The 14,600-nt window shown below is 39.2% G+C and overlaps 1 pseudogene; it reads right to left on the reverse strand.

Moving 5' to 3' along the window:
- Positions 1-1,382: 1,382 nt before the first annotated feature.
- Positions 1,383-2,657, reverse strand: LOC118660703 (annotated as a pseudogene).
- Positions 2,658-14,600: the final 11,943 nt, after the last annotated feature.

Raw genomic sequence — 14,600 nt, forward strand, 5'->3', positions numbered from 1 at the left:
AGAACATTCCAGACAGAGAATATCAAGGATAGAGGCCTAAGTCCTGGAAGATTATGGAATGTTTGAGATGCAGAAAGACAGCTAGTGTGGCTGCAGCTATCTTAGTGAAGGAATGGAATGGTGGTAGGGTGGGAGATCCACACCCAGAGGCTCATCATTGGATGGAGCAATTCTCTTTGGTGTCTGTCCAGGCTTCCTATGTTTCTGCCCTCTCCACCTTCCCTGGTCCTTCAAATGGAAGCACAGGAACATCTGAAGTCCTCTTTTGCACCCTTCCTGAACTACAGAAAATCCTGGGGTCAGTAGTTCAAGCCTTCTTCGTCTTCCCAGAAACCAATGATCCGATTTCTCCACTCCTATCAGGTCTTCTTCCCTCAGAAATATCCATGCAAGAAGCAAGCAGCATTTTCTATCATTGATTATTTCTATGGTTAAGGTTACAGACACAAGCCAATTTCTTCCAAGAATTGTCCTCATCATTTAATGCCCAGCCTCAACAGCAGCACTAGAGTGTGTGCAGCATGAGAAAGAAGAGATAAACTCTGACTTCAATCTTAAAGGAGAAATAGGAGATGGTCAAGTAAAGAAGCAACGGGCAGTGTAAGGAAAAGGAAAATGTACGGAGTCATGAAAAAGACATAGCTTCGGGACCAGCAAGAGCTCAGTTTTGCAGAGTGCCCACATCTCTCACTCCTCGCTGGGCATTGTGGGGAATGTGAGATGGAGCCTTGTTAACCACTCCCGACCTGCAATAATGTGAGCAGAGACAACTCTCCCTCCTTTCCGGGTGCTGAGAAGCACGTGGGGTCTAGGCCTGTTGAATGCACTCACTGTGCAGTACAATAAGCAGATGCCAGGCCCTCCCTTCCCCCCACCGGCCGCAGTGCGGCTGTAAGGAGGAGCACTGTCAGCCAGGTGTGCCTGCGTGAAGCGAACAGGAGTAAACGGGTGGTACCCCAGTCCCTTTGAACTAGACAGTAGAGACAAAACTACAGAGGAAACTGAAGAAAGGGATGCTTTACATCTGTGTGTATAAATCCTGAAAAGATTCCAAGCAACCCTTGCGGATGAAGTGATTGCCTATTAAGGGATCTACCAAAACTCAAAATAAGAAAATACAGGAGGTAGAAGATAACTGAAAAGACTAATGCAACATTAGGTTCAAATCTGTAGCCCCTGTAGCTACTTGAAACATGGTTTTAGAAACCAAACCCAACCTACCCAGGAACCATAGAAACAGTTAAAATAAAACTTGCTCTGAAAGCCCTTATATCATGCTTGATAGAGGAAGATAGGAAGATAGATGTACGATCCAGGACACACGAGACATGGCATTTCATCTGCAACCCCTGTTTGCTTTACTGAGGGCGTAGTTTCCAACTTCAGTCACCTTCTTCAGCTTCCGACTCAGATTCTTCTTCAGCATTTTTGAGCCACTCCACAAACTTTGTCATTTGTTCAAGGAAGACCCTTTTCCCCTTTGCAACATGTGCTTCTCTATAGCACTTCAGAATGGGCTCCTCCCTCGGGACTGCAGCTTTATAAAAAAAGCGCCACAATTTTCTGGAAGGCTTTCGTGAAATGAGTGTTATCATAGCCATCAATCTTCCTGCATCTTCAGTAACAGTCAGCTCAGCCTGACCTTGAGCAGTGAAGGCAGCGAGGAGAGGGCTGTTTTGCGTCAAGTGCTTGATGGCTTGCTCCGCTACAAGCCCCTCTTTGTTGTTCCAGTCCATGGTGCTCCTCACACCGGGCCAGATTCATCCGATGACCAACGTGTTCTGGGATGTTGGTGTTTTTTTTCATCTCCTCCTTGACACACAAAATTATATCCTTAAATGAATCACCACGGGACATCTGTTCTTAACGTTCTTTCTGGAGCTCTTTATGAGCTCCTATGGTTTGCTGATTCCGAACATATTCTGAAAGCTCTTTTAAGCCTGCCTCGGCGAAATGCTTTGTGAAATGTTCAAGGCTTTGTTTATTCACAGGAAAAAGTTCCATCAGTCTGTTATCCGTGCTGACTTTCCGAAGACTTGCGGCTACTGCGTTGATGTCTTTTTCATGTATCCATGATTTAAAGAGCTTTACAGCAAAAGCTGCTGAAACCCCTTATTTTACCAAATTCTCATTATAAAGGCTATGAAGAATGGATGCATTAAGTGTTCCACTAGCCAGAAGAACACCCGTCAGCATAGCCAGCTTATTCCTCTCCGACTCCAAAAAACCCTTTACAGCAGCTTTTTTACTTCATCTTCAAACCCTTCTCCAGGTATTTGTATCACCTGATTAACTTGTTAAAAACCTAAGCAAATGCTTGCATGGCATCCAGGTCTTATTGTGCTGTGAACACATAGACATCTGCGTGCATCATGTCATCTGCCGGTGTCATCTGCGTGCATCATGTCACCACCTGGGGCCAGCATTCCCGGGACCACCAGAATGTCAAGGAGTGTTTCTGCATATGGGCCGCAATCAAGTGTTGTCCCAGAAGCACCAAGAAACGTTGCTACTGCCTCCAAATCAGTACCAGTTTCACTTAAGCCTTGAATAATCATTTTGAAACTGAGCAGGGTCAAACCTCTCTTTTTCATCTCTTTTTCTGGTTTAAAATGCTGGCCCGAGAGTGTTGGCTTCTGCTGCTTTTAATTGTTCATAAAAGACACCCAAATTTAAGGTGAAGAGAAAAGGGCTAGAAATTCCAGAGGTGGCAACAACTGTGGCAGTCTCTGCAGCAATAAATCTTAGGAAATTGAATTCAAATGAGGCCTGGCTCCACAGAAAATATGGTGTATCTAAAGTACAGTCAATTTAGTATGCTACATATCATTAAAATGGCACTGTGAATCAAAGGTCGTCACCACCAATTCAGTGCCAATAGGAGTCCCCAATTTGGGGTGCAGTGAAGAGGGACACTATTCAGTGCAAGAAAGGTCAATTGTGATTCAGCATGGCTGCGGAACGGCACATTTGTAAAACAGCTCAGGACAGGCAGCCCAGGTGTTACAGCTCCAGTGTTACAGCTCTGGTCTGGAGATACAGCTGTGCTCCACTCCCAGGAGACAGCTTTGCTCTATGCAGCTTCAGCCAATATTGCTGGTCCAGCTGGGAAAACACAATCTTGGGTGGAAACTAAAGTTCACCAAGACAGTTATATACAAAAGAGTGCCCATCCCCAGTCCCTGATGAGTTTATTTCTATGCAAATGAGTATTCCAAATCCTTATAGTTTGATTGGTCCAAATAGCACCATCCTGATTGGTTGGAATGCAGCCATTCTGATTAGTGAAGATGCAAATGATGATATAGCTGTGCAGCTCCTATTGGACAGGGGAAGTCTCAGTCCCACTGGTCAAATTTTGATACTAGGAACTCTCTTATAAGGTCAACTCAGAGGGCGAAGACACAGTGTAGCAGCCCTGCATGTGGCTTTTCCTTGAAATACAGTGTGTGTGAGAAACAAGAATGGCTTCTAGACTCTGGTTATGAATTTGAGCCCAATTAACCACAAGGAGTCTTTTTTTGACAAGTGTATTCTTCTTGAGGTCGACAGGACTCCAGTGGATATTTGTATACCAATGTTCATAGCAAAGCCAACGGTGGAAAAAATCCATGTGTCCATCAACAGAAAAAATAGAAAAACAAAATGTCACACACACACACACTGGAATACAGAATATGAACAGACCTTGAAACATTATGCTTAGTGAAATACGCCACACACAAAAGGACAAATATTCTATAATTCCATTTGTATGAGGCACCTATAATACAAATTCAGAGAGATAAGAAGTAGAATTGAGGTTCCAGGGGCTGGTGAGAAGGGGAAAGGAGAATTATTATTTAAAGGCTACAGAGGGTTTTTTGTGGGGATAATGAAAAAATTTTAGGTATAGATAGTGGTGATGGTTATAAAACTTCATGAACATATTTAATGCCACTGTATTATACACTTACAAATAGTTTAAAAAAACTATTCTGTAATGTATATTTTAGGACCAAAGGTATAAAAATTACTCCTTACAAAGCAGGTTTTTAAATTAATTTGCTTTCTAAAATCATATTTTTCACTATATTTATAGTACATATAAAAACTTAAAAACTCATATATATAGTTTGATGGTACTAAATTCCCTTTAGTATACTATTTCTAATTCTGATTCCTGATTTGTAGATTTTTGTGAAGTTAGGTTTAAATTTAAAGTCATGAAAGGATAAAACTGAAAAATATAGCTGTTTTGACTGTTGTCTATATTTTTTAAAAATATACTTGTTAATATTCATTGTGATTATCCCACAGTCACTTCAGTTATGTGAACAATGTTGTCTGTGTGTCATTTCTATTCATTTCTACTCTTTGCAAGCAACGTTGGCAAAGATAATTATTTTAAAGAATGGAAGCTGCATTTTGCCAAAGGGAATGGGATAAAACAGCAGAAAATTTGCATTTTCTTCAAAATGCCAAAGTTATGAATTCCGGGAGGACTCTAATTTTGGTTGCTAAAGCTTGCCAGTCTTTTCTGGATGAGATGAATGATTGAAATGTACTTGAGTCCTTTTCTTGATTGAAAATGTGGAGTCCAAAAGTTTTCCAACTTAAAATTCTAAGTTTTTGTTTTCTTAATGATAATAGTAACTAGTAATAATTTTATAACATCAGTGGTCCTGTGGATGGTAATGACTTGTGCTGAAGGAATTCAAATGAGGCCTGGCTCCACAGAAAATATGGTGTATCTAAAGTACAGTCAATTTAGTATGCTACATATCATTGAAATGGCACAGGGTAATTGAACCTTAATTTCCTCTCACACCTCAATACCTCACGGTGTTTAATTACATGGATTCCTGAACCTCTCTGCATGGGTCTAACCCTGGCTTCAACCATCTGTCAGCTATGAAAGCCTGAGCAAGATACTTACCCTGTTTGTGCCACAGTTTCCTTGCCAGTAAAATGGGGATAATAATAGGATTTAGGTAATATTATTGTGAGGAGGCTTAAATGTAAAGCATTTAAAACTGCACTTGCCCAGAGTAAACATACAAATTGGTAGTTAATTTTTTCAAAAGGTACACATCTGTCCACTCGACATTAATATTTTACATTATTAACACTTCATTCATTTCTTGCACTTAATTAAGCTTTATCTCCTTCGTCGAGTCAGATTTCTTTCATTCTTCCTAAATCAAGCCTGAATTAACAGTACCAAAGAACTCAAGCAATGGTCCTCACCCTTTTTTCTACCCCCCAAACAGATGAGCATAACAAAACCCCATGAGTGAAAGAGGCTCACTGCTGGGACTGACTGGCGGACCCTAGCCTTTGGATGAATGATTACACTGACACATGTTTCTGTGAAAGAGAGGCTAAGAGACTACTTGGCTATCGCCACCAACCAGCCCTGTTCCCCTGCCTCCTTAGGCTTTTATTGTAACAACAGCTTGAACTAAAATTAACTATTAGATACTATCATCAGGGTAAGCATCCTTGAGAAGACACGTGTCTTTTAAGCAAGGATATTTTGAAGTCTAAACATAAAGATTACAGTAAAACATCCGGGGGCTTGGACTTGTTTGGAAAAGTCAAGGCAGGGGCTGCCGCCTTCGGCAAGGTCCCCCAGAGGCCTCCGACTTTTCAGAGAATCCTCCTTACAGACTTTCCAACCAAGTCCTGTGCTTCCTACAGCTCATGAATGCGGCATTCTATAGGAGAATGGGAGAAGAGATAATGGGGTGGGATTTTATGCCAAATTCTTTGTATTATTGGCAACAATATGTTGGTAGTTTTAAGAAGGCTTTCAGGTGAATCTGAACCATTTTCCTTCCCACCTCCTTACCCATTCCTACCTGGATCAGAATCACAGTATTAAAAAGAGGTTAAACAGTAAATGTTTTGTTCTCCCTACATCTGAGCATGTGCCATCTGTTCTTTTTGACATGGCACTACTACATTGGAACTAAATTAAAAAATCAGTTAGCTCTGGCCAATGTGGCTCAGTTGGTTGGCGCATCATCCATACACTGAAAGGTCAGGGCACACATCTACGTGGTGGGTTTGATCCCCAAACAGGGTGCCTATGGAAGGTAACCAATCTATGTTTTTTCTGTCTTACATCGCTGTTTCTCTCTCTCCCTTCCCACTTTCTAAAAAAGAATCAATACACATATCCTTGGGTAAGGATTTTTATTTTAAATCAGTTAGATGGTGTGATAGGCAGAATAATGACCTCCAAAGATAGCTGCATCCTAATCCCCAGTAATGTGAATATATTACCTTACAGGCATAGGGAATGTCACAGATAAGATTAAGGTTAAGGTCACTGAGACAAGGGGACTATTCTGGATTATCCAGTAGGCCTAATCAATTCACACAAGTTTTTTTAAGCAGAGAATCTTAAAGGTCGGATATGAAGACATGCAATGTTTCTGGCTTTGAAGATAGTGGAAGGAGTTCACAGGCAGGGAGTGCAGGCAGCTGCTAGAAGCTGGAACAGGTGAGGTACGGATGCTGCCCGAGGGCCTCCAGATAGCAACACAGGCCTGCTGACACCTAGATTTTAGTCCAGTCAGACCCATGGACACTCTGACTTACAAAACCCTAAAGAAATTTGTGTTGTTTAAAGCCATTAATGTCATGATAACTTGGTATAGCAGCAAAGAAGACTAATGCAGATGGCGGTCAAATTCTGACTTTGACTACTCTTTCTTAAAAAGTATCAGAGAGGGGCAAAACTTAATTTACCTTAATTGTAGACATTTGAGTATATTACAAATGAAAATTCTTAGTAAGCCAGTAACACCCAATCTTTCACTATTGTGCAGTTTAAAAATGTTCTCATGGTGTTTTTAGTTAATAACTTCAAGTTTGCTCAAAATGTCCCTAATAAAACAAATATAATCACTTAGCAACCTGAAAATAATGCAGTACAAATGAACAGATAGTCTCAACTTTTTATAGTCTCCAAAGCAAGATACGTATGATTTAACATTTTCTTCCTAAGCACTCTAAAATTACATGTAATATGGCAAATGTTCCAAAACAATGGATACAGTGACATTTTAAATGAAATTTACTTACTAGTTTTTCATACCATGAATATAGTAATATTTCACAATCTTGAATATAATAATCAAATCGTGTATACCCCGATTAGGAAAAACAAAAAACAAAAAAAAACCTTGGAGATGTTATGCAACTTATGATTCCTAAAAATGATAAATTTATTTATGAACCATGACTAAAATGAGAATATATAAGTACATAAAATTTATAATATATTACTTTGGGGGAGAAAAAAATACTCCACATTTTTGGCTCAGAGGAAACATGCACTCCCAAGCAAATGTGCTGTTTCTCTGCTGATGGGCATATTCTCCGCTCGATGTCCGGGGACCCATGAAGTGCAGACATCAGTGAATTAAGACACTTTAATCAAGGTATACAGTATTTAAATTGGAGGAGGCTAGAAGAAACGTGTGAAAATTTCTAAGACACTTTAAAATGATTAATCCAGTGGGTATTGTGTTCTTCTTATATCATTTTCATCTTTGGAAAACAATTACGTCTTTAGCCCCAAAAGAGTGATACAAAAAAAAGAAAAAATAATAATAAGTACTATATACATCTTAATAAGCAATTAACCATTATAATGGTTAATTTTCTTGATTTATTTTTAATACTTTCTTATAAACATAGAAATAAATAAGAACTCCCTGGTGATCATTCCAATAAAATTTTGTGATGTGGGAATTGTCACCAGTATTGTAGTTCATATATAATCCATTCATTGGGTCAGTCAGGAAGACAGAAACCATATCAATTACTTGATCAGAGAGAATTTAACTAAAGACTTGTTAATGTAGGGATTTGGAGGGAAGGGAACTTGTAGAAACCACATTCTAGTTTATGTTCTTCCTGGTACCATCAACACTCAGATCACTATAATTGCTGAGAGATTGCTTTCTTATATAGAGTCCAAAGGAATGGGGTGAGGAGAAAATATTTGCAAAGCATTTGGAAATCAAAACATGCCTTCAAATACTAAACAACATCAACACCTGAAGTTTGAGGAGGATAAAACATAGCAATGGAGGTTCATGTCACAGCATAAGTCACTGGAAGGAACAAGACTTAGAAATTATAAATTACTGCCCCTATCTCCACTCATTTCTGCTCTCTTTATAATGTTCCTTTTCTGCTGATATTGAAACAAATATACAAGATTGAAACAAATATACACCTGCATAATGACAGTGACTTTTGCCAAAGGATTAAGTGCAGCATATTTTTTATTAACTTATATTGAAATTTTATTTAAAAGACAATTGTACAAAATTGATTAAGCAATTTATTACATCAGCCAATAATTTCATTACTAGGGACTGATCTAAAAATTGGAATCATTGTGAAAATAGAATAAAAATTAATATTGTCCCTTAATGCCATTAGTAGAAAATAAATCAAGTATAGAAAATCAGAAACACTCTTATCTTGATTTGTAAAAAAGGAAATCATCAGAACCGATTTGATTTTGCATACAGTTTTACCATCTAAATTTAAAATACTATTTTGATGGAAACTCTGAATCTTTATCTACATCTGGGGTCAATTCTAGGAAAAATAGCAGTTGGCTGACTCAGTCTTTTGTGTCACCTCCGATTTCCTCCATGCATACTGTCCATGATTGCTTGTTTTTTTGTTTAAGGGAGAATATCTATTACAAGAAACATAAAATGGACTTTATAATCTAGAAAGACCCAAAAAATTCTGATTTGGGGACAGAGGTGGGGGGTGTTGCTGATAGATACCTAACTAACCTTGGGAAAGTTATGTTGCAAAACTGCTCAGAAGACAAAAGAAAGGAGAAGAGAAATATGGCTTTATATGGCTGATCTAAGTTCTTACTATGTACTAAGTATAAATTTAAATCCTCAAAATAACAGTATATAATGCTCATTAAGGATGAGGAGACAGGTTAGAAATTTTAAATGCTCACCCTGGTTCACTTAGATAGTGTTGAATCTGAGATTTAAACTCAAATACCATCAAAAAATTAGCTATAAAACCTATTCTTCACAATGCACCTGTCCAGAGTACACGCACCTCATTTCAAATATTCTACAAACAATTCTGTAATAGTGATAATTTCTATTGAATATGCTCTTTCCCATTTTAAGTACTAGTGAATGGATGTCTTTGTTAATCTACTCCAATAAAACACTGGCCATATTTTTTCAAAGTCAAAAAATAAATTCAAATATTACTTATTGTAAATAAGTTTATTGTAGAAACTGGCATGAAAATCAGTTCCAGGCCAATTTCTTCTACAGTTTGTATAGAGACCTAAATATATGATTTCATTGAATAAAAAGTTATCTAGAAAAGGGCATTTAAAAAGCTGTTTGTCTACATGAAGATTTTTAGCATATTTTTTATTATCTGGTGTAAGAATGATTTTAACACTGATAGGCCCTAGAGAAGATCTGTTAAATTAGAATTGTTCTTGTTTGTTTGTATTATGGAAGTGGGTCCGGAGAAGGCTGTGATGTTTACATTTTCCAGGGCTTAGGAATGCACAGCCAGGATTGAAGACCCTAACTCAGTTTTTGGGTTTGAGGAATGGTTGGTGCAAGAGGAGGATGGAACAGTAACCATAATAAATCAGACAAGGATGTAGAAATTTAATATTTCAAATACTCTTGGGTAAGTAGTATACTGGAGAAGAAGGCAGCAGAAAGACATTGAATTACTTATCTGCACATTGCTTTCTTTCTCCTAGAGTAAGACTCATAGTAATCTTGAAATCTTTTCTCAAGTAAAGAATCATGAAGATTAAGAAAAATATAAATAACAAAATTTAATAAAGACAGAATGAAAATAGAATTAAGCCTTTAAATTTTTTTTGAATATAACCTTTAAAATAATTAATGATACTAGTTCCATTTCCAATCATTGACATGATTGACTTTTTCAGGGCTAACCCTCAGGTCACCAAACCACACTCACTGTATAACACACTGAATAGAATTTACCACACACTGAAGTGCATGAGTAGATTTGGACCCTGGGAGTTTTGTTTCCAGCATTTAGTCACTAGACAGCCAAGACAGCAATAATAAACTGAGTTTTGACAAAATGTGGCAAAAATATAGGACCACATTGTATCAGAAGAGACTTAGAATGACCAGAAAACAAAATTTGATCATTTAGAAAACATACTGCCCTACCTGGTTTGGCTCAATGGATAGAGCGTCAGCCCGTGTACTGAAGGGTCCCAGGTTCGATTCCGGCCAAGGACACATGCCTGGGTTGCAGGCTTGATCCCCAGGAGGGGGCATGCAGGAGGCAGCCAATCAATGATTCTCTCTCATCATTGATGCTTCTATCTCTCTCTCCCTCTTCCTTCCTCTCTAAAATCAATAAAATATATATATTAGAATAAAGTTTAGAAAACATACTTTAAAATACGCTGTAACACAGGTTTCAAGAGTGCTTCTGAACTTCCACAATGAACTCACTAGCCATTCAAATGCATGTGTTCTATCCCTCTTTAAAACACTTGATTTCAAGTTCTAATTTCTATTTTTAACTTCATGAATGGAGAAATAGTGAACATTTGAATGGAGATATCCAGGGATTTTCATACCTCCTATGTTTTCCACCTATGTGGCATTTTAGATTTCTTGACGTTTCCTAAGTGATATATAATATGTGAGGGAGGTATACAGATGCCAAGCCTCTGTCTGCAGAGACAACTTTTCAGAAGATGGAAATAGAAACAGAACTTGCTAAAAGGTTTCCAGGCCTGGAAGTCCCAAGAGTTGGGTTGAAATTTGACTCTGTGGAACTGAAACCACTAGGTAATATTTAAAAGCAAAATGTGGCTTTAAAGAACATTTCGCATGCTGACTGTAGAGAATGGAAACAACTCTGGGTGTCCAGGAAGGACATCGAAAGTCTGTAACAAATGGTAAGTCACAAACCAAGTCAACCATGAGGCCAAGAAGAAAAACACAATGACCCTGAATTGTTATGGGGGAAAGTGAGTCTTTCTTAAGTCTTTAATTTCCTGGAAGTCTGTTTATTTTTTTTTAAGTCTTAGAAACATACTCACCATAGGCATAATATATTGCATAAGTTTTTTTCCGCTCCAAAGTGAGGTCTTTTTATGTTTCAAAATGTAAATCATAGCTTTCTTTTTTTAAAAAAAATTTAACTCATGTTCTAAATAAGTACATTTTGCTGAATATAGAAATGAAGAATTATCGGCTACTACAAGGCTACTCTCTTATGTACAGCCTTTCTTTAACTCACCTCCCTCATTACTCAGCCCCAGAGTCAACATTTCACAGCTGTAGTAACCTTAATTATGCTGACACAGCCTAACCTTTACCTTCTTGTTCCTCTTCTCTTCTATTTAATTACTAGAGGCCTGGTGCATGACATTCGTGCATTGAGTGGGGGAGGGTCCCTCAGCCTGGCCTGAGCCCTCTCGCCTGCCAGCTTAAGCCCACTCCCGGCAGGCGGACATCCCCCGAGGGGTCCTTAGAGCTGCCATGGAGGTGGGAGAGGCTCCCGCCACCACCTCTGTGCTTGCCAGCATGAGCCCAGCTTCTGGCTGAGTGGTGCTCCCCCTGTGGGAGCACACTGACCACCAGGGAGGCAGCTCCTGCATTGAGCGTGTGCCCCCTGGTGGTCAGTGCGCATCATAGCGACCAGTCATTCTGCCGTTCGGTCAATTTGCATATTAGGATTTTATTATACAGGATATTTGTATTTAAAGATATAGAAAATTAGAGTCAGAAGCAGCCTTAAAATTATCCCTGTAATGATTTGTCATTAATCATCCTGAAGTACTACCAGAACAGATGAATAGTCGAGCAGGAGAAAATCAAGTAAGTTGATCAAAAATAACTTGGATTTTTCTCTTTGCTTTGCTCACTGGTGCTGCACACTTGTTGGATAATTGAGCCTCTTTCTTGCTGAGTCTCTGTCTCAAAGCAGGGAAGGTGAATCTCAGAACCAGAGTCAACTCTCACATTCCTACTGGGCCCTAAACTCACTGGTCACTGTCCTAAGGCGGCCAATCTCGATATGACAGGGGCTAACCCTGCTGGAGAATCTACCTGCTGCAGCCGTCCTTCACTGCCCTCTGTACTAAAGATGCAGCATCTCCACCCTGGGCTCTTGGCTTCTCATGAACCTTCTTCAGTGACCTAACTTTTGTTTGTCTTAATTCCTGCGCCCTGGCCCTAGGACAGAATCATCCAAAGGAAGTGATCAGGGAATATGATGGACTGAATGCTTGTGTCTCTCTCTAAATGTGTATGTTGAAACCCTTTCCCCATTGGTAGTATTTGGAAATGGGAAGTTTGGGAGGTTACTAGGTTTAGATGAGGTCACGAGAGTAGGGCCCCATGATGGAATTAGTAGCCTTACAGGGGTGGGCAAACTTTTTGACTCGAGGGCCACAATGGGTTCTTAAACTGGACCGGAGGGCCGGAACAAAAGCATGGATGGAGTGTTTGTGTGAATTAATATAAATTCAAAGTAAACATCATTACATAAAAGGGTACAGTCTTTTTTTTTTTTTTTTTAGTTTTATTCATTTCAAACAGGCCGGATCCGGCCCACGGGCCATAGTTTGCCCACGGCTGCCTTAGAAGAAGAGGAGGAGAGATCAGAGTTCGTTCTCTCTGCACTACCCGAGCACACAGTAAGAAGGGGCTATCTGCATGCTAGAAAGCAGTCCTCCCTAGGAACTGAATCTTCCGGCACCTGGATCTTGGACTTCGAAGCCTCCAGCTCTAGGAGAAATAAATGTGCTGTTTAAGCCACTCAGTATATTGTATGTGTTTACAGCAGCCAGAGCTAAGACATAGAATCATAGTCTTTCCCTGATGCCAGCCCAGGACATTTCTTCTCACCCAGTGTGGGCACCCCGAATATTTCTTTCAGTCAGCACCTGGAGAGTCCTCAGCCGATGACATTTATCCTCCCAAGGACTATTAGGTGGCACCCTGTTGTCATTCTCCATGTGTCCAGACATCACTCCTCCGCACCAAACGCCACTAACCAAGTATGCCCAATAGACATGTGTATATATGACATGCAAATAGAAAAAGATGAATGTAAATCTTAAATTGCTATTTATATTAGTACAGAATATAATAAAATTATGGAGTTATAAATCTGATCATCGCTGCTGCTATACTTTTATTCCACAGCTAAGGAAACGGAATCTCAAAAAGATTAATAGCTGACCCAAATTCATGGAGTCAGGGTAGAAAAGGGCACAGGGACAACACCGTCCATCTCTGTTGCTCAGCTCTTTTTATGTTTAAATGATCACTTTTTATTGTATACAATGTCAAGAAAAAGGCTAAGGTAAATTTTTTAAATTACACACACATGCATATGCCCCATTCTGTCTCCTAAAGGTTTGGAAACATTGATATCACCATGTGTGCTAAATATTTTGCCACATGCTGTGATTAGAGCATGACAAATCAAAGCCATAATAGTAACCATAGCTTCTTGTTCTTCCAATTTAAATTGTCATCTCCTAAACCAAAAATCTTCCACATCAATTGAAGCAAAAATCAGACAGACATGCTTAATGGGGAAATAAACAAGGCAAGTTGTGCCTTAGGCTAAATATACCCACCCCATTTGGAAAGATTGACAGCTGCACAGAGTCTGTCCACAGGAAAAATGCCGGGATCATTTTTAAGATGCTGTAATCAGAAACCAAAGAAGGTAAAATCATTTCTTTGTGGAAGAATCAAGGAAGATTTCATGCAAGAGGTCTCAAGTTTGGATTTAGACCAAAAAAAAAAAAAAGACAAAGGATGACAAGGAAAATGAAGGAAACCCTTTGAGCAAAGAAGTGCCTACAGGTGGCCAATACAGGACTTTTCTGGTGAGCAGTGACTGGGTCAGTAGTGCAGAAGATAATGGAGAACTGGGGAGGCAGGGCACAGTCAGCCAGATCATGGAGGGCTTATAACTGAACACTAAAATTTTGTTTTAATTTAGTAGACAAGGAAGCCAAGAAAAATGATCCTTAGCAGAAAAATGATCAGGTCTTTGTTCATTACAAAACTACTAGTATAAAATAAAAACAAGTACTAATATTAAGAGATTTTTAAATGTTCTTTCTATTCTTCATTTAGACATTCGGAACCTGAACAACCCAGTTTATCACCAGTTATCAGTGAAACCTTATCACCAGCGTTATCCTTTCATGGTAATTTGTTTAATCTTTTCAAAATCTGCTGATGCTTTCACATGTTGGCTGCCAGGGTTCTGGCTCCGGCTCCAGTCCTCACTTAACAGCTCCTTGGCTGCCCTTCTCCATTCATCCATCACATGCTTAAAGTCCATCCAAAATTCTGCAGTACATCTCACTTTTTCCATTTCTTGTAATGCTCATGTTACATTGGCCTCTTGTACACCTGAAAATTAGATTCAAGTAATTTCTGGTTCTGATGCTTCAAGCACTTCATGCCTTTGTGCTTACAGAGGGACCTGCAGGACCCCTGGGGCACCCTTTTTTCTGAGACTGGATTAGGGAGCTCTCATGGTCAAGGATCAGTTTGATA

This window comes from Myotis myotis, unplaced genomic scaffold, assembly GCF_014108235.1.
Source record: "Myotis myotis isolate mMyoMyo1 unplaced genomic scaffold, mMyoMyo1.p scaffold_m19_p_7, whole genome shotgun sequence".
Lineage (NCBI taxonomy): Eukaryota > Metazoa > Chordata > Mammalia > Chiroptera > Vespertilionidae > Myotis > Myotis myotis.